This window comes from Pteronotus mesoamericanus, unplaced genomic scaffold (genome assembly GCF_021234165.1).
Source record: "Pteronotus mesoamericanus isolate MK-2021 breed Mesoamerican mustached bat unplaced genomic scaffold, CSHL_Meso_final contig_74, whole genome shotgun sequence".
Lineage (NCBI taxonomy): Eukaryota > Metazoa > Chordata > Mammalia > Chiroptera > Mormoopidae > Pteronotus > Pteronotus mesoamericanus.
In genome coordinates, this window is record NW_026555247.1 from 7,844,695 (window position 1) to 7,864,572 (window position 19,878).

The 19,878-nt window shown below is 40.0% G+C and overlaps 2 pseudogenes; both read right to left on the minus strand.

Moving 5' to 3' along the window:
- Nucleotides 1-1,735: 1,735 nt before the first annotated feature.
- On the minus strand, nt 1,736-2,341 carry LOC129078863 (ras-related C3 botulinum toxin substrate 1-like; annotated as a pseudogene).
- A 14,474-nt stretch (nt 2,342-16,815) lies between these two features.
- Nucleotides 16,816-17,466, minus strand: LOC129078865 (40S ribosomal protein S2-like; annotated as a pseudogene).
- Nucleotides 17,467-19,878: the final 2,412 nt, after the last annotated feature.

Genomic DNA, 19,878 nt, shown 5'->3' on the forward strand with positions numbered 1-19,878 from the left:
CTCCAACCAGAGGGAGCAGTATGAGTGAAAATTTCTGATGAGATTGGGGGCAGGCAAGACGTCCGATGAGACTGGGATGTAGCAAGAATTAGGGCAGAAGAGATTGCAAAGGTGGCTTAGGGTCTGATTTTGTAGATCTTTGGACACTCAGTTCTTAGAAAAGGAGTTATAAATTTGTCCTTTTTAAAAATTGGTGAACTGTAGAAGGTTGAGGGGAGAGGTGTTCACATCTGTGTTCATTCCCCATTGGTTGTGGGTCTTCCTTTTCCTCCCATCCCCTGTACTAGAACCCTTTGTTCATATACTGTTGATACCATGTGGAAGACAAAAATAGATGAGTGCCTGAAAGCATACCATTAGAGAAAGGCTACTTGGTAATCTGAGAAGTAGCTTATCACTTTACCACTTAAAAATAGGGAATATATTTAAATGCTTTTTTTTTTAATGTTTTAAGAGCAAAAATACTGCCCAGCTCTTAGAAAGTGTAACATTGGCAGGAAGCGAGAAAATGTAATTGGGGAAATGTTTTCCCTGGTCCCAGAGAGCAGAGTAGGGATGGTTCCCAAAACCCTCAGAAAGATCTTTCCTGTGTGTGAGGTGGGGGATGGGGGTGGGCGAGGGGGAGGGAGGAGACAGCAGATTCTCAACCTGTTTTGTGTGCCCAGGATAATTACATGTTCTCTCAATCACAAATTAAGCATTCCTTCTTCACAAGTGTTCTTTTTAGCCTGAGTTCATCTTGAAAGAATTCTCTGAGGTCTTAGTAAGCTGAACTTATTTAAATTTTTGCAGTATAAATATTGACGCACTGGTTGCTATCTTACACTGTTTTATGTGAGAGGTGCCAAGACATTGAAAATGAGATTGAGCATCTGGGTTCTGTGATAGATCTGCCGAACCCTACAACCCAGGGGACATGCCAAGGAATGAGTGGCTCCCTCTTTGCCCCTGAGGAACAAGTAGTGTGGCAGCAGAGGACGACATGCCATGATGTGCAAGTTCAAAGGCAAAAATCATTTTAAAAAATTATTTATTTTAGAGAGGGGGAAAAGAGTGAGAAAGAGAAGGTGAGAAACACTTACGTATGAGAGAAACATCAATTGGTTGCCTAGGCACATGTTCTAACTGGTTATCAAACCAGCAACCTTTTGCTTTGCAGGACAACACTCCACCAATTGAGCCACACTGGTCAGGGCCAAAGGCAAAGATCTTTAACTGACACTTTTGTGTGTTTCCTGCCATTGAGTCAGCTCCAACTCCTGGCAACTGTTGCTTATTCTAGAGGTAGGTGTGTAATTTGTCCTTTTGTGTTGTTTATTTTGGAGTTTTCGTATCAGAATTATGTTAGCTCTGTAAAATGATTTAGAAAGTTTTTTAAAAATGTCCTGGCATATTTTGTATAAACTTAAAAGTTATCTGCATCTTAACTGTATGTGCACAGCTGGTGGAAACACTTTATGGGTCTGATACCTTTCTTGGAGATAATTTGTTGACAACCTCCCTCTGCCCCTTGTTACTTTTCTGGTTATTTGTTTTTTTAGGTTCTCTGCTTCCTCACAAGGGAATTTGTCAATTTATATTTTCTTAAAAAGCAGTTATTTCATCAAGTCTTCATGGTATTCTGTTGTAAATGATTTCTTCTGTATCTGTTATATCCCTGTTTCACCCTTGATTTCATCTTTCATTTTCTTTAAACCTTTAAACATGAAGCATGCCCTCTTCCTCTTCTTGACAGGCAGGGGGCCAAGAACTATTGTTATAGCTTGTCAAACACTATATTGAGGTCCCTCTGTGTGAGAAATGAGCGCTCCAGGTACGCTATCTTACACATCCGTCTCCTTAGCTGTAGCCAAAGCTTTTGGCTGTGAGATGGGAGTCAACTTCTTTTCCTTCAGCTTCCCAATGATGTCTTTATTATCCCTAAGATCCCATTTAGTTTTGACGAGGATAATGAGTGTTGGGAAAACATGTCACACTTCAGAATACCACTTTGTACACATATTCACAAATGATGCAGGACTCACAAAGGAAAAGCAAATTAAGAATGCATCTGGTTTCAGATAGGATAGGGGTGTAATCCATCATAATCTTCTTGTCCAGCTTCTTGCTCATAAACTCTCATTTACTGGTTTTTCACCTCCATGACATTTGGTGAATAGTCATCAAAGACAGTGGGGATATATTCTCTAGGGTGTGCATTGGTGTATAACTGAACAGTTGGCAAGTTTTACCTACAGTTTTGTATTCCACCACCACACATCTACCGACCTGCATCTGGGCTACTCTGGGTGGCTCATGGCTGTGGCTGGTCAAAGAGGCAAGAAGTGATGGGTTTGGGGGTGCCAGGGACCCTGTACATACCATCTTGCCTTCAGTAAACTGGAGCAGAGACAAGCAAGAGAGAGACCACAAACTGTGAGAAACCCCTGTTTGTATTTCAGGCCAGATCCTTGAAGGCTGGAAGATCTCACTAGCTTAAAAGAAATAGAGTTAGGATAATAAATTCAAGAGAGATGGAGATGGTAGGGGATTTGAACCTGTTTGAAATGGTGGCGGGGGGCATTACTTAGTCTATAGTCATTTATCTAGTATAATGCAGATTATTCCAGGTAGTGAACCAAGATGTATGTAGAGTGGTCTTCTTGAAACAGCTTGTGGGTCTGTGTGTACCCAGGAGGGTCTAGCTGCTCCATTTATAAACAGCAGTTTGAGTATAAGACCCACTGAAAATGCATTTTTAGAAGATTCAGCAAAAGATAGTAGAAGAACATAGCATATTACTAGGATTTGAATTCTGCTTCTGTCATGAAAAAGATCTGTGACTCTGGGTGTTTTTTAATATCTCTGAGACTTAATTTCAATACCTCTAAAATGGAAATAATACCTACCTACCAGGATTATTGCAAATATATAAATCAAAGAGATTAAATGGAAAAAAATAACGTGGCTCTCAAACTGTAAACTAACTTGAAAATTAAAGTTATTCATGCAAACAAGCCTTTGTTGAGGGACCATAAACTGTATTACAGTTTTGTGCACATAAAGTGTTGTAAGGGTTACAGCAATTTACCATGTATATCTTTAAATGCCTCATACCATTTTAACTGACCAGTTGAGAAGTTTACATGGGAAAGTCTTTCTCTAAAATAATTCTATTTTATATAATAATATTTCCTTATCTTTATTGGCTAGGTTTTAGAAATAATATGGACTTTAAAACATCAAGGAGCATGAAGATTTCAACATTTGCTCCTTGCTTTTGTTAATAAAAAGAGAACTGCGCCAAGGGTGCATGCTCCAGTCAGAAATAATGAGAGAAAATTGTGCACAGGGCTTACTTGGTTAAGTGCAATTAAAACTAGCCTGTAATTTTTATATTAAACTGTTGGTAGTTCGGAACCAATATCTGGAGCTACTCATTAAATAAATTACCTAGATTAAGGAGTTTTCTGTGATTTATAAACACAGGGAAGAAAGATGTCTTTAAAGCCCATGGTTCCTTAAAATAAAGACTAATACAAGGTTGCTGAACAGGTAGCCCTAGGTCCTACTGCGTGGCCTGTGGAAACTGTTGATTAGGTCCTGATGGCATGCCCAAGGAGGCGATTACAGTTGGCTTGGGACCAGAATGGTCCTGCTGCTCCTGCCTCTCTTAAATGTGTGTGAGCTTTGGCTTGCATGTAAACTCCCAAAGGCCTGTTGAATCCTCCCCAGACATCAATGGGTATACAGTCACCTGGGGATTTTGTTCAAATACAGATATTGGTTCATTGTGGTCCTTTTTCTGACAAGCTTCCAAGTGATGCTGCTGTTCCTGGCCTACTTATGATCATACTTTGAGTAGTGAGGGCTTCAACAATAAAGAAAAGTTAAGCCCATTTAACTTTGAGTCCAGGAATAAATATTGGAATAAATATAAAGTTAAGATTTGTTCCAGCTGCTCAATAAAGTTATGAAAGTAGGGGTTTCCTTCGCTTTTTCCTGTGCTCTTTAATGTCAGTTACACCTTGAGGCTGGCTCTCCACATGCTACTAAGACGACTGTTTGCAGTCCCTGGAGTTTTGGTTCAGAATTCTTTGGCCCCATTTGAGGAGCTGAAGGAGTGAAATTCACAGAACAAAATGGAAATTGGGGCAATAAAACGGAGGACAGTGAGTGCCGGAGAGGCAGCCAAGGGAAGTTTTCTGTATAGTCATATGAGTAAATTTCTATTTTAGCAAATGTAATGTCTTATACAAATATGAAATATCATAAGCAGTTTGCATACTTCCCCATCTGATTTGGGAAACTTCTCTGAGTGAGGAAATAGCAATTTTTGTTAATGTTGTATGTATTTTCGAGATCACGACACTCTTTTAGAGATTCCCAGTACATATTTTTATCTCTTATTTTTAATACTTTTAATGTGACTTGTGTCAACAGGAGTAATTAGAAGGATTAAAATGAATGATATCTTTATAAAAAGATCAAGAAATCAACAGCAAAGGAAAACCCTTTTAAAGTGTTCTGTAATTTGGTTTTAAAATTTAGTCTTAAATTGAATTCTGCTGTCCAGCTAGTCTTGGAGGGGGATAAGGGAAATATGGAACCATATAACTGTAGCAAATTAGAATACCTAGAGAGTAAAGTTTAAAGTCCATCTGGGGATGGGGCTACTTTCCCCAGGACAGAAGGAATGGTATATTGATTAAGACAAAACTTCAAATTTATGAGAGTTGTCCACACTTAGCTACTCTTGCCATTCCTGTGCCCAAAGCTTTCACAACATTATTCTTTCACTCTGGCAAACATCACATGCTTACTACCCAACCAGCCAGCCTTAGCAGTACAGGTGAAAACTGTACTGAGTCCAGCATTTAGGATGGAAAGGGTGCCAGGGCTGAAACGTAGTGCTCATCAGGAAATTTCTCTTCATAGGTGGACTTGCCCCACTGCCATGATGTCACCATCCTGAAAACAAATTAATTCTAAGAAAGTAAGAATCCTGACCAGATTCTTTCTCCCCAGTGCTAGGAGCTCTGCAGTTCACTAGAATGTTGTATACAAACAACTCATACAAGTTTGGTACAAACCAAAGGCTTGCTGTATAGAGAGTTGTGTACAAACATCTCAAGTAGACCCAAGGGTGTGTGATACAGGGCGATGTTTATGCACATGACAGGGTTGGCCATATAGCTGGGTGCAGATGTGGCACAAGCTGGATGAGGCTATGGATTTGGGTGCTGGCCCCTGCAAAGCCTGGGCATCTTTTAGGTGGTGTGTAATTAATACTTTAGCCTTATCCAAAGAGTAAAAGTGTTTTATTTAAATTGAGAGTAATCGTGGGAACCTTGAACTTGCAGTTAGTGCTAGAAATGGGGCTGGTCTTGTAGGCTGTGTCCCTTTAAGTTTGTAGTTGGAATCAGAGGTGGGGTTTCCTAGAATGGTTGTGATTTATTGAAACATGTAGTGTGAAAGAGAAAGGATGAGGAGCCTGGGGTTGATGAATCTTTGATTTCTGAATGGCTACCTGGTTACCCATGGTATAGAACTGCACCTTGCTTGGATCAATTACTAGAGATAAAAGTTACAAATGGAATTTAGAGATAAATCCAGCTCCCAAGGAATTAGTTTACTGGGTAAATAATGAAATTCAAAATAGTAAGAAATAAGCATATATAATCCCTTGGCTGTTACTATCCATAATAGCTAAAATGAAGGTTAATAATGCTTGGACAGATTCCTACTGTAAGCCAGTCTTAGATTTCAGCCAGTCTGAGCTATGACTGCTAGCTGCGGGGAGGCCGTGAGGGGGTCGTTAAGGTGGAACAACAGATTAACAGCTTTAGGAGTTCTGGTCTCCAGGACAAAGTCTGGGTGGGGAAATGGCAAATCCAAAAAACTAGTGAAACTAGGGGTTACAGTGTGAAGGAGCTGTTGCAGGTTATGCATTGGTATCGTCTGCTTCATGAAGAATCTCTACTAAAATGTACTATAAGGGACAAACTTAGGGGTGGTATCTTTGTTTGGGATGCTGCAGAGTAAAAGAGCATGTTTGGGTTAACCCAGGACCTGGCTCACTACTGAACAATCACAGCTGGCTATATTGATCTAGCCACATAACAGGTTGTTCCCAAAAAGACACCTAGTCTAATGGGCTGGATTAAAGCCTCTGAAAAGTGAATGTAACCTGAGAAGGAAGACTGTCCAAGTTTCCCTACATATGCCAAGTGGAACACCTCAGATGCAACAGCTAATATGTTTTATTGATTGGGATATTCATACACTGAATATGCCCCTTACTTAAGGCACAGTAAATGCTATGATTAAAGCCCCCCACCCTTTGCATGGATACTCATGTAATCTTGCTGTTACACTACTTATTGAGCAAAAGTCTGAGATAACTTGTCTGATTCCTTGTCTGATCTGCCCTTGTGGATTTTACAGATGTTTAAAAACTTAGAATGATTCACAGGAAAATGAGAAAAGACAAAAAGAGGAGTTAAGGGTGTCTACCCAGAAAGGTGGGAATCCTTAAATGATTGTTGAGAAATGGGATAAAAAAAGTGGACATTGATGATTTGGAATACAGGTCTTAAAGCAGAAGCACTATTATTGGTTGGTAAAGTTCTAATAAGATGTACAGTTAGATTGGGAAAATATGGAGAGGTAATGGTTGGGATTAAAGTGAATGCTTAGATTAAAATTGGAATGTGAAGTGGTTATTTTATGTGAAGTGGTTGCATTTCCTTTACCTGAACATCTTTTCCAGAGATGGAAAATTTGGGTAAAAATACATGACAAATGAAGAGAAGGAGAAATAGTAGCTGAGAGTAAAGGAATGAGTAAATGTGTTATGCAATGAGGGAAATCCAGTATTACACTGGTGACTTGAGAGAGGCTCAGAGCAAGAAAATAAATGATCTGTTAGCTCATTTGTACCAGATTGTCCAGTAGGGTGAAGTATATGTTTGCCAGGATCACCCCTGCTTTGGGAACCACGCAAGGTTGAATAGAAGCCTGCAGACCTCAGTGACATTGCTCTGGGAAACATTCTGGTCAAACAGTAAGACAGCGAACTCGACAGAAAGTTAATGAATGAGTAGAACTCTGTTAATGTGACAACATTGATAGCTTCTTATTTTTCACATTATGTCATTTAGGGAGGGATTTCTGGGCACTGCTCCTTATTGGTTCATTGAACCATGTGGTATATGTACAACTCTCAACTGACTGGTCACTGTGTAACTATAAACCTGGATGATGAAATGTTTAGAAAGCATGCCTGATGTGGCATAGTGTGCTATGCACGAATACACATCACCTTTGTTTTTATGAATGGAAGGCTATTAAACAGAATAAGAAAAAAAAATTGGTCCTGATGGGATTAGAGTAGTAGGTACAACATGGCAGTTCTGAAGTTCCCTGGGAACAGCCCCATCTGAGATGAAGGAGCCTATGCGAGACCTTGTGGCACAGTCAAACTAAATTACATCTAGCTGTGACTACCACTCACTTAACCCTAGAATGGAGGACCCAACATTTATCTAAGGGCCCTTACTGCACAATGGCAACAGCATGCATAATGGATTAAATAATGCTGGCCTACAAAACAGAAAAAGCCTTTAGGAGAGGAAGGCTTTTGTTAAGGCATCTGGGGATAAGCTGAATTCATGTATTTTTAAAGGATTAAATGAATTTAGTTTTAATGAGAAGTGGCAATAGGAGAAAAAAGACATTAGCTAGAATGAGCAGATTAAAGGGCCACTCTTCTAGGAAGAAAGAAGGCAAAGGATGGGAGTCAGCCTGAAAAAAGAATGAAACTTTAGTGAAGTGGGTTAGGCAGACTCAACAAATAATGCTGGATTATGCTGGGACCCAATGTTGGGAAAAGGCTTGTGTCCTGACCCCAAAGGGCCTCTTGTCTATTTTAATACAGATGGAGGTCAAAGGAGCTGTGGGACAATGGCCTTCCATCCCAGCTGCTGAGGCTCAAGGGTACACCTGTGGGGCCCTTATGGTTGTCCAAACCTGTGGAAGTTCTCTGCGGTAATTTATACTCATGTACTATGTCTTTTCTCACTACAGGATAGAGTAAAAACAAGACATATCTGTAATATAGGTGGCAGGGATAGCAACTAGTCTGAATGCCATTCCTGTCCTTCCTGGCAGGAGGAAGGGGGACCCTGCTATATAACAGTGCACAGTAGAAAATGGTCTTAGTAGAAACCTATGAACTAAGATAAGTCGAGTGGCTTTGTCCCCACCTGAGATGGACCCTGGAAATAATGAAATCATGGCCAACTTTATCTATGGTCAAGTTTTGGTTGTGTTGTAAGGCATAGTGAATACTTCTGTAATTATAACTGATTTTCTTCTGAAATGAAACAGTTTTACTGTGACCATACTGTGATAGATGTAACATTGATATTATTGGTAAGTTTCAGCTATGTTATATAAATAAGCCTTGTGATTATACTGATATTAATAATCAAAGAAATTGGGAGACTGAGTTAGAGCCTCCTCAGGATGTAGTATCAATAGAAAATAGATGGTCTGAACTGGATTTAGCTGACCATCACATAATTTTTACACTAGATTGTTCTACACAAGTTTATCACAAGGTACAAATAACAGTAGATCAAGGGAGGAAAACAGTGATCAAATTAGTACAAAAATAAGAAAATGTATGTAATGGCTTTATAGGCTAGATTAATTTCTTTAAATCTACCTGTACCCCACACTGGCTTTTTCAAATGCTAGGCATATTCATACTGATACTATTGTTGTCTCTGTGCTATAAATACTATACTAAATGTAGACTCTCAAACAAATATGATCATTTCACAATAAGAGAGCTCTGGCCAAAGGCCAGGGACTGGACTGTGAATAAGGAATTTAAACTTACCCAAGGTGAGGTCTGGCCTTTACCCTCATCTCCTGGGAGGTGCTCTCTAGTAAGAGTGTCTCTTTACCTGGGAGCTTTGGGCCACACGACATCTGCTCTACCTCTGAAAGGTCTAAAGATCATCTCTGTGTGCAGTCAACCATGTGTCCACAGTAAAAACTCTGGACAAACACCAAGCCTTGGGTGAGTATCCCTGGTTTGCTATATTTTGTGCCTGTTGTCACACATCATTGCCAGGAAAGTTAAAACTGTTCGTGACTTCACGGTGAGAGGATACCTGGGAGCTCCATGTTTGGAAAGCTCCTGGACTTGCCCTTGGCTAATTCCAATCTATATCCTCTATTCTTTTCACTGTAATAAACCATAACTACAATTATTAGAGTTCTCAGTGAGTTCTTCTAGTGAATTATTGAGTCGGAGGGTGGTCTTGGGAACCTTTGAACCCTGCAGTTGTTAGAAGGGGGGTTGTTCTTGTGGACCATACTCCCTAACTTCAAAGGTGAATTTTTAAATTTTATTGAGACCATTGTTTTCCTATACCCAGTAACACCATCCACTTCTTCCGATATGTCTCTGCCAGAAACATTATCCTTTAAATGGTTCCTTGGATGCCATTACAACTACGGCATAATCCGTAGTAAAGCACCATTAAGATGTTAATATAGATATATGTGTGAATTAAAAAGTGACTCTAAATGCATAGTAACCAATTTACTTCACATTAATAATTCAGCTAATTTTATTTGTTTCTAAACAAAAAGCAAGGAGAACTCAGTCCACAAAGCAATAGTAATAGTGTGTGCAATTTTTATTAAACGAAAATAAATTCTCTTAAAGTTCTTGGCTTATGAAAGTCACCCAAAGTCCCTTTTTTTTTTATCAAGTTTTTCCTTTTAAATTTTTTCCCCTCAGTCTGAAGTTAGAAAGTGACATGCCCTTCCATCCTCCATCTCATGCTGGGGTAAATGGAGAAGATATTATTTGGTGTCCCTAAATTGTAGTCCTTTTAACAGGAAATCAAACCCACCTCTAACTAGAGTACTATTTATTCTATTCCATTTGTTTCAAATAAGTGCAGTAAAGTGATCAGAGATGAACAAAAAAAGAAGAAAAATGGCAAGGCATGCTACACAAATAGTTTTCAAAGGACTTATAAATTGAACATTTTGAAGATTTTCATGCTTGACAAAACTGGGTATCTGTGATTTGAAAAGCGATTTACAAAGCAATATTCTTGGTCCCATTTTGTAACTGACAAAAACAAACAAGCAAAAAAAGAAACACTACAGTTCCCCCCCAACAATCTCTACCCCCCAAAAAAAAAATGCCCAGCAAAACCAGGGGCAGGAAAATAATAACATTATTCAGAGTCATGGAGGAAATCATGAAGAATGTCAGATTCAGAGCCAGTACCCCAGGCAACATTTTTCTGGTTTTCCATTTTTGCATGCCTTGATATTGGGTTTCAGTTGTGGTTATGTAACTTATAGGCTGATTGTATGTTCGGCTTTCGCAGTATGTCACGGGCACTTTACTACAGATTTGGCTCTTTGTCTCTCTTAATTCTCCTTCCACTGATTTCACTGTGTCAGCATGCAACACTGCCAGAGAGTCTGGTTATATGTCAGTCTAAAGCTGGAGAACGGAGAAACCTGCCTGGTGATGGTTTGTGTGCAAAAGGTTGCTCATTTTAAGAGGAATTAACCAAGTTTTTTGTCTCAACTCTTCCAGGTCACCACAAATTATTTAATTAATTAAAAATGTACATACAAATGTGAGAAACACTTTTATTTCAAAAAGCAATATTTTTAAATGCATTAATCTCCAATTTTTACCTATGTGGTAGTACAATAAAATAATTTTAAATATAAAATGATTATGTAATATATGTGAAACAGGTATATAATAAAATAATAAAATATTAAATTAAAATTTGTATATTTTTATGCTTATAATTCTTACAGAAACATAAAACAAATAGAAAATTTCAAATTATATACCCTTCAATAAAACCCATCCAAAGATCAAATTCTAAATATCATCTTTATCTTAAAGTGGCTGGTGATAGTTTCTTCTGGAAGGAAATCCCCTTGTAAAGTAACTGTGGTGCTCAGTGCTACAGCATAGATATTTGTATCTGGCAAGCATTTACTATTGAGTGCTGTGTGACAACTCAGTCCCTCACTGTTTTCTCTAGTGGCACTCCTGAACAAATGTTATTGAATGTCTGTTGGTCTGTGTGTGCCATCAACACACCATATGTGTACAAAGGGCATCTAATTTCTCTTCACATTAGCTCATGAATATCAGGAAGAATTATTCAATGCCAATGAGATGCTGAACTCTCCCAAGTGTACTTGGTTATATTTATTTATTCACATGATCCAGAATTTACATGGTTAATTTTTTTAAATAATCATCAAAATGAAAACAGAAATTAACAAAATAAAACTCTTACAGAGAAATTGGAGCCAGCAAAGATTATATTACTTGGTTTTTAGGATCCATGGACCTGGCTTGAGAAATACTTTTTTGAAGATGCACATTTTGATTTGACTATATTTACTATACTTGATCTACTAATAGTTCTCATCATGGGATAACTTAAATATTCTCCTGTTTTTTAAACAAATCTTTGTATTTATTCATTGATGAGAGAGAGGTAGAGACATAGATAGAAATAGAGAGATGTTGACTTGTTGTTCTACCCATCCATACATTCATTGGTTGAGTCTTTCATGTGCCACGACGATCAAACCCACAGCCTCTGTGCATTGGAACAATGGTCTAACCAACTGAGCCACTTGGCAATGGCTTTCTAGGTTTTTATAAGAATTATTAAAATACTGAATGTGAAAGTACAGGGTCCAGCAGAAGTAACGCCTGCTTGAGTGTGGTTGGTAGGGTATTAATATGGATGTAATAATTTATAGTTTTAATTTGAACATTTCGCCTAAAGTGTCATATGGTATGCTTGAGTATGACATTGTTATGTTACAGAATTACATGCTTATGACTTTGTAATAAAAGAGTTTGTAACAAAAAAAGAGTCATTATTTGTGCTGGACCCTGTATTTTGCAAGTTATAAAGCATTGTAGATATGTAGTTAACTTTTTCTACCTCTTTCATTTTCTCCTTCTTCCAAGACATATGCAAAACCCACACTGATTCTTACTGATACATCTCCCTTTAAAAAAATTTTGCCTTGGTCTTTTTTATTTGTGTATTGATCAGCTGTCATCCATTACTTCAGAGGCAAGCTTCATCTGAAGATTTATCACATCAACAGAGAGATACCAATAGACCCTTCCTTATTTCTTGGATGTTTGGCAAAATGCATGACATCATAATTCATGAAGGAGATTTCTTCAAAACTTCCATTTGGAGCTCTAGAGTTTTAATTTATCCCACTGTATCTGATTATTGCACTGTGAAGAAGTACATGGAAGAAGTACAATAAGTACATGGGGACAGTGCATGGGGGCAATGCATTAGGAGTGTGTGTATAGGGGACAGAAATACTTCATAATGATCTAATTGAAGAATTAGGCTGTCAGGACATGCTTTGCACCAGACACTTAATAGACACTATGGATTATTGGCATGATCTCCCCATTGTTCAGGGATGAAACTAAGATTCAGAAAAGCTTCACAACTTGCCTAAAGACACAGAAAAAACTGGAGCAAAATTTGACCTCAGCTTATGATTTCTGAGTCCATATTATTTCCCAGGTGCCTGCAATGGAAGAGTGAATGAGAATGCAAGGGGTGAAAACCAAGGTCAAACAGAGCTCCCCAGGCTGGCATTGGTCAACCACTTGTGCCCTCGGATCCAGTTTTTCAAAGTCAGCATTTCCTCCTGCCTGCACCCCTACCTTCCTAAGTTGTATCTACTTTCCCTCCATTATCAGCCCCATCTTAAGAGTCAGCTTCTTCCCAGCAAACTAATGCTTTGAAGACTTGAGACTGGTTTTCTCTCCCTGTTTCTAGAATGGACTTGTAATTAGAGACACTTGAGTCCTTGAGATTGAGCCCAGGTATGGGATATAGTTTCTCTGGCTTCCACCAACCTTCTTGGGTAATCCTAATAGCACAGCAACAACAATGCAAATGCTAACATTGACTGAGTGAGCATGATGTGCCAGGCACTGTTCTAACTGCCTTGTATGCATTATTTTATTTAATCCTCAAATAATACTTTGTAGTACCTATTAATGCCACCTTACAGATGAGGCACAGAGAGACTACTCAGCAACTTGTCCAAGGTTATGTAGCTGTAGTAAGTCCACAGTAGACCATGATCCATTAACATTATAATCCCAATGCTCTGGGTTGCCTTTTAGAGCAAACTTGGGTGAGTTGCTCTGATCATGGATTCCTACATATGTGCTGTGTTTATCTGATCTCTTGCCTCAGATTGCATGGTGCTTGGTACAGGAGTCAAGTGTTCCATTTTCTATACAGCCTCCACAGAGATGTATTTGGTGAACAGGGATGACTTTTCCTCAAGAAACACTAATGTCCAGGGGCCTCCTTGTGAAGGAAGAGAGAAGAAGCCTGTTCTAAGTGGCATATTAATGCCTCAGAATATATCGGAAGAAAAACCATACTTCAAACTAACATTAAATACTTTTATAGGCTACATTATGTCTTCCTCCTTTCCCATGTTATATGTTGAAGTCCTAACCCCTATACTTCAGATTTTAGAGTATGACTGTATTTGGAGAGATGTTCTTTAAAGAGACAATTAAGTTTAAATGAGGTCTTGAGGGTGGGTCCTAATCTGATATGACTGGTGTCCTTATAAGGAGAGGAGATTAGGACACAGACACTGGCAGAGAAAAGACCTTGTGCAGACACAGGGAAGAGAGGACCTCTGATAAGCAAAGGGGAGGAGCCTGCAGAAGAAACCAACCCTGCTGAGTTGTTGAGCAATAAATTTCTGTTGTTGAAGCCACCCGGTCTTTGGTATGGTGGCCAGAGCAAACTGATATCATTTGAGTAGAAAAGTGTAGGACCTACCTCTCTTTGCTTGTGGTGAAGGGAATGGTGGACACATGACTGCGATTTGGGGTATACACGCTGTAATTCTGGAGGGGCTCTGTCTTCTTGGGAGCTGGCTGGAGAGGAGGATATAAACTGGGGTCAGCCAAGGAGGGAGGTTCTGTGATAGTCTGACATTTTTTAGAGCATGCTTGTTCACCAATAAATACGAACTGATCACCTATTTATTATGTACTCGCCACTGTGGTGGACCTTGGTGATAAATGGTGATCAGGATGAACCACATGGCAGTACCAAGGAGCTCACAGTATTTGGGCACAAACAGTGCCAACAGAGTGTGGAAAATGCAAGGATCCATCCCTCAGGAGCAGTGCATGCAATGTGTAGGGGTAGGAGAAGACTTGTGGCAAAAGCACCAGTGCCAAGACAGAGGGCTGGGTGAGCTAGACCGTCAGGGATGAGAGCAGTCGCAGGGCGGGAAAGCAGCTGGAAAGTCATGCAGGAGAAGGAGGGCACGCCTTTTGAGGATGTTATTCTTGGTCGTTTGTGTGTGTGTGCATACACATGCACAAGTAGGTGTTCTATGGGGGGCGCGGTATAGGCACTGGTAGAAAGGAGTTTCCTATGTTTTAGTTACCCAGAGTCCTAAATTATCTATAATGCATGATGTCTGAAAGCGTACTGGAACCTCACTACAGAGCCAGCATGGATACCCCCTACCCCAGGATTCTATCTTTGTCTCTGTTCCATTCTAAGTGCTAAATTTATGATTTTCCTGAGAGCTGCAAGTTCAATTCACAATGAAATAGAAAATACAACTCAACGGTATTATGGCAATAACTAAGGAGAACCTCCTAGCTGGTCTGTGACAGAAATATTGTCTGGTTGAGGGTGGCTGTGCATGGAAGATGTGTTTGTCCCTCCGTGTCAGGCTCAGCTCCCCTGAGACCTGGCCCTGCTTCTCCTAGTCAGGAGCCAGTGGTACCTTTTCCTCACTTCTGTTGAAAAGTAACAAGGACTTTTGGTTTTAGGGATTAGACTGAGAATGAGTCTTTTTGAAGCTTTCACTAACCGGCAAGAATTTCACACCATTTTGAGTGCTGCAGGTGAAGAATTTAACAGCTGGTGGGAGTGCAAATTAGAGCCAATTATAATTTGATTGACCTGCCTTGACAATAAAACTGTCTTCCCTAATTTAAAATGCCTAGCAGGATCCTCTGCATTGTAAGGTGGTGATTTCAAATGAAGAGCAGCTCAAACTAGGAAATTCTCTAACAACCCTGTGACAGTAATAAAGATTTATTTATATAGCACTTTTTTCCCTCCTGGATTGAAATGACTGTTCAAACTGAGGAGTAGCACACTCTGTACAGGAATGAAGAAGAACTGGGCTTGGCAGAAATGAGTCTTGATGGTGGCAGTGGAAATAGAAAATGCATGTATATTTTGGATGGGGAAGTTTCTCAGTCCAAAGTGCAATTCCAGTTTATCACAATATTTGTAAAGAAACCAACTATGGAATAGAAAGTGTATTCTCTAAAACTATTTAAAAAGGGTATATGAGAAAGCCTTTCCCCCACCATGTTTGATTTGAGAAGCTAATTTATCCCATTACCGTATTTAAATAGGACAAAAAAGGCTTCAAACTCTAGTTCAGAATCAGCCTACTCATTTCTTACTCCTTATTCATAGTAGCTTGGGTTTATTTAACTACTTAAACTTTATAAGGAAAATAAAATAGTTGCTCGGTATTTTTGGTTTTGCTTTGAGTCAAATTTCCGGGTATTTTCACCAACACCTAATTCTGAGGCGGGCGATCTGCACACTCCGTGCTTCCAGTTCTGGGAAGGCAGTGAGTGCTCCAAGGAGTCAGCCCAAGTCACCGACCAAGTCAGGATTAAGCAGATCAACTCCTCAGTCCCCCCTCAGCCACTTTAGGCTTACTTGATCTTGGGCACAGCACTCCCTGGGTCTCCAATTTTTTGTCTGCTCAATGGAAACAATAAAACTTATATTATGGGATTTGTGGTGATTTTTGAGACTGGACAAAGATTTTTCTCCTTGTCCAAACTCTAGCCAGGCTCGTCTGAGTCTTCTTCCTGACTAGGTCTTGACCTTGGCCTGTAAAGACTTGAACAAACACTAACATAGTTTAAAAGCTTAAGGCTTGTCCCAAGGATGACACTAGCCTCCATACAGTACCTGCCTGAGAAAACTCAAGGCTGCCCAAGGAATTTACCCTTTGTTTCAGCCCAAACCTAGAGACAGCAGCCCCTGTCTCCCAGCATCTGTGGGAGGGAAGGAGCCCAACTTTGATATAAGCACTGGGTAACAAATCCAGATAGGTTTGTATCATCCTCTCTTCCTGCTTTTTGTAGTTTTCATTTTCCTGACTCTACTGAGTTCCTGCTCACCCCATCCCTATTCTCCCATTCTCTGAATTTAGTTCACACTGGAAACTTCCCTATAGGAATAGTATTCTACTGATTAAAATACGTCCTTACCATGTTAACTATAGTAGTTAGCTATAGTATGGCTTTGTTTATTTTTCACAGATACCATATACAAATGGCTTTGCATAATGTCTGGGCCAAGTAGCTTTCAGGAAATGGTAAAATCCTGTTTCTATCTCAGATCTTCTCTCCATCACTGAGGCTACCCAGCCTCCTGACTAGTTTCTCACTTCTTGCTTCCAGCGAACCTTCGCAATAAGTGGGGATGAGAAAGTGCTTTTCTTGCCTTCTTGATATCATACGTAACATGAGTATCACTAAGTAACAGTGTTCTTCCTGTTGATGAAGCTCTATAATAGTAATATAATTTAGATTCATTGTATATTAAACATACATTTACAAGGCTTAGAAATGTAATCTTTTAATAAAATTTTAACAGGCTTAATTCACTCTATTTTTCTTGTATAAAATTATGTGGTGGCCGCAGCTGGAGCCTGGGTCCTCTGCACAGGAACTCTGGGGTGGGTCTTTACAAGATGGTCAGTGGATTTGTGTAGGGAGACGTGGTGAATACAGTCTCTTTCCAGAGGTCGGGGGTGAGAAATCTGTAGGCCTTAGAGATTTCTCTTAGGGATGGCATCAGAGTGGCCTTGGTGAAGCCCTTGGCTGAGGTGTAGCTGTCGTCCGTACCAGCCATTGGCAGCAGCTTCTTGGGCCCAGGGGCTGAGACGATGCCAGTGCATGTGGGGTCAGGGATGAGGCGCCCAAGCACAGAGCTACAGTGCCTGGTCACCTTGCAAGGGACAGTGTGGGGCTTGCAATCTTGTCCCCACAGTAGCCTCACCACACGGGGATAATAGAGAACTCGGCCAGGATGATGGCCCCACGATGGCAGCGGCTGCTTTCTTTGAGCATTTAACACCCAGACCAACATGTCCATTGCAGCCCTCAGTGGCGACAGGTGCCTTGAACCAGGTCCTCTGGCTTGCACATGTCTGCTTGTGCACGGCATAATCTTCAAATCCACATCCTTGAGGGATGCCCTCAGGAAAGAGTCAATGATCTTAGGTTCTTGATGATCAGAGAAAAGAGTTAGATTTCTCCAGGGACTTGATCTCCATGTCCTTACCAGGTAGCCCAGCTTGGTGACATGGACCTACTCCTTGTCCTCAGCCTGGCCTCCACAAGCTTTGGGACCTCGACCCGATCCTGACCCCCGCCATGCCCTTGGCTCTAGATGCCATGCCAGATCCTCCGGAGAAGCTGCAGCGGCCTCCCATTCCAGGGCCTGGGGGTCTCTGCGCCTTCCCACAGCGCTTGTGTCCTCCGCCATTTGGTGTTTCCTTGGGAAAAAAAAAAGTTAATATTTTTTATCATATAGTTTATATAAAAGTGAGATTAGGAAAAGAACTATAAGGAAGGCCATAACCTTTATGTCATAACAAAAGATATAGATACTTTAATTTTTTGGATGCATTATGTGAGTATGGATACAACTTCAGTTTTATTGCCTTCAATTTATGACAAGTGAAGTTGCCAAAGGGAGCAGAAGACTGAGTTCCATACAATCATATTAATATTCAAACTTTTGTCTTATAGCATTTATATACTACATGTAACTGAGCTTCATCTTAATGCTCTGAACCTGTCAGGAAGTACTGTTTAAGGGTTTTGTGGCAGTGTTATCTCTCCCCTTTTAACATTAATTCTGGATGTGGTTTGTGTTTTCTAGAAATCTAGTCTTTATGTAATGAGAGCTTTCCTCTCTTATTAATTTGGCTTCCAGGGGTGCTTCTGACTAAAAAAAAAAATTACTCCTAATAAATATCTACATAGTGATGGTTGTATGTATCCTTGTACACATCCATGCAACTGAAATTTCTTGTGGGTAACACATCTGGTTAAAAAAAATTACCTATAGGAATATTAAATTGGAAGCAAGGATCCCAGTAACCAGGTCCTGGAGTGCAGCCAACCCTCAAGCAATGAAATGATGATTTCTGCAGGCAGGCCTGCCTGGGCTGGACCTGTGCAGATGATGGAGGGGAGCAAGATGTTCCAGCAGCTGCTGTCTAGTGAACTGAGACGGTGCATTCACAAGGTGGGCAGACAGATGCCATAATGACCCACTAAAGAATAACCGCATGCAATACAACATAGCTGGGAAACGTGGGGAAACAATGGCAGCAGATGGACAAAAACCTGGCTCGCAGCAAGCAGGGAGAGGCAGCTCATTTATAGCAAAAAGCCCTGCACAGCTCAGGGAGGGGCAGGAATCCAGACCCATTCCCAGGCTGTAAAGAGCAACAGGCCCAGGAAGCAGCATTCGTCCTTCTCAAAGGTTTATTGACTGCTTGCTATGCGTACCACACTTGGCCAGGTGCTCCGTGAACCTGGGATGAAGGCAGGCTTATTGATTTCAAGGAGTTTAGCATCTAATGGAAATGCAGTAGGTTTCTGTTTATATGATACATTTGGAGTTTTGTTGTGGTTACTGACATCACTGGCATTTCACGGTCTTCAAAATCTATTCTTTTCCTAGATCTTGGATTGCATAACTTCCAAGCTAAAGGAGATAAGTTTTAGAGGAGTAGAGGGCTGCAAGCAAGGTTTAAGGAGTCACACCTCCAGCAACTTTGCTCTAACATCGTCCAATAGCTAAGATTATTTATTCAGTGAAACTATTGTTCTGTTTATAGCCACCACGCACAGAGTTACCTTTTTATGAATATACTTCAGGGAGGATGACCAGCAGGCTTACTGTGATTTCCAAATACAAAAGGCACTCCCACTCTGTGTGTGCGCCCAAGTACACAAGCATGCATGCACGCGTATGCACACACACACATACCCCCACACCCTGGCTTATGTCTTGATTCTGTGGTTCTTGAGTAAACAGTCATTGTTGTCATCATAGTCATTGCTGTCACTGGGTTGGAAACTAAAAGCTAAACTAAAACATCGCCTTCTGCTAGTTGATACTTTTGATAACCCGAACACAGCTATTTTCCATTGTTTACAATGGGTATTAATAGAAAAGGGGATTAAAATGCAATGTGAAGTAGCTTAGATATGGAAACATCTTGGAATCTAATTAATATAGTTTGCAAGTTTATGTTGTGGAATTGTCATCCCACACTAGAATAGTATTTTCCATACAAGAACAGACTGACATGGTTTGGAATTGTTTAGCTTTAATCTGTAGTGGAACAGAAATGATCACCTATGAATCAGTTATTAAAATGGCTACACTTTGGTATGTTCTAGTTTGGAAGATTTGGTCTTGACTATATCACCACATCATCGCCAGTTTTATTAGCTTCAGAAAAAGCAAAAATAAGGTTGCTGATTCTACAAGGCACACGTATAGCTTTATAGCCAGGTCCTAAAACACAAATGAACAGTCTACATTCCCATTAATGCTTAACTATAGATGTTAAGTCTATGTAAAAATAAGAGGTAAACTTTTGATCAAGGACAGCTTTTAATTATGAAAAGTTTACATAAAAAATAATAGGATATTCCTATTATCT